The 1,380-nt window shown below is 62.0% G+C and overlaps 1 gene segment (V, D, J or C); it reads left to right on the top strand.

Annotated features, from left to right (window-relative positions):
- Positions 1-1,380, top strand: part of LOC115292453 — a 494,271-nt gene that overhangs the window by 330,644 nt on the left and 162,247 nt on the right.

Below are 1,380 nucleotides of genomic sequence, written 5' to 3'. Positions count from 1 at the left end.
AACAGCAAAGTATACTCTGGAAGCGCCCTTCTTCCCAAGTACCTCTCACTGGCCGCTGTGGGTCCTGGGGCCACCCAGCTGGAAAAGAGACTAGGCCGTCACAGGAAGTTGTGGGGGGAATGGCTCTCAGGTGGGAGCTGGGGTGGCTTGCCCCATGCAGACTGTGTGGTGCGGTCCTGTAGGAGCCAAGCCAGCAGGCTGCAGTCCCCTTCAGCATGTGGTCACCAGTTCAAGATGGCACCAGGGAGCATTGGGGTCATGACATCCCTGTGGTTAGTTTTGGCTGTGGAGAGTTGGGCTCACCTTGCAGGGCAGTGGGTGGCTATGGGTCAAGATCCTGGGTGCCATGCCTGTGACTCATGGGTCCTGAGGGGTCCCTGCAGCTGAGAGTAGGGGAGTGCAGCAACTGCCCCAGGAAGGGTGGTCCAAGAGGGGGCCTGGCTACCGTGGTGTGCGGGCCGCCCTGAGGCTGGGGTACTCGAGGATCAGAGGGAGAGTGTAGGGGGGGTCACTATAAGGACCTTCTCAGTAGTCAGTTTTATGGGGCTGGGGAGTGTGATCTGGGGGCTGTCGTCTTCTCGGGGGAACTGGAGGGAAGGGCTGTCCTCTTCCAGGCCCCTGGCCGAGCAGTGCGTCCTGGCAGGAGTGTGTCCTCGTTCAGGGCTGCATGGGGTTCCCAGGGATACGCCCCCAGAATGACTGCATCTGGCTCTGTGGATGGGGGGAGGTCTGTGTGTACCGAAGCATGAGAGTACTGATCTCAGGGACCTGGAGAAGTGGTACTTTTGTCCCCTGCCTGGCGGCAGGAGCACTGCCTTGTTGGTGTCCTACCCTACTGGGGGCTCCAGGGCTCGGGGTGCTCCTCTGGGCCTGAACCTTGCAAATCTGGGTCCCCCTGTGCCCTTTGCCCCTCCATCACCACCTGGACCAGGGCTCTGACCACAGTGCTGCCCAGCCCTGTCTTGAGCTCCAGCTCGGTCCTGAGCTCTACTGCAGGTCCCCGGGGCCTCAGACCCCCCAGGCTCCCCCATCTGAGGCTCCCGTCCTCCCAGGGGGCATCCTGGCCAGCCCCTGGGTCCCCATCACCAAGTCCTGGTGCTACTCCTCTCTACCTGCAGCTAGAGTCCCTCGTCCTCCAGGAAGGGGCCCTGACTGACACACATAGCTCACATTGCATGTGTGCAAACGTCTGCACACCCCCAGGGCTGCGTGTGCCCCCCATGCTCACACCCCAGGAGAGAAATTTCAGGGACACCCATGGAGGGAATGTCCAGCTTGAAGGTAAAGTACTGGAAAACCTCCCAGGCCTGAGGACAGGGAGCGGTGAGGAGGAGTGGGGCTGGGCGGGAAGGGGAGGCAGGAGGGGGTTTGCTGCCTGGC

This window comes from Suricata suricatta, chromosome 5 (assembly GCF_006229205.1).
Source record: "Suricata suricatta isolate VVHF042 chromosome 5, meerkat_22Aug2017_6uvM2_HiC, whole genome shotgun sequence".
NCBI lineage: Eukaryota > Metazoa > Chordata > Mammalia > Carnivora > Herpestidae > Suricata > Suricata suricatta.
The sequence above is the reverse complement of the archived record's forward strand: the minus strand, read 5'-3'. Positions and strand labels throughout refer to the sequence as shown.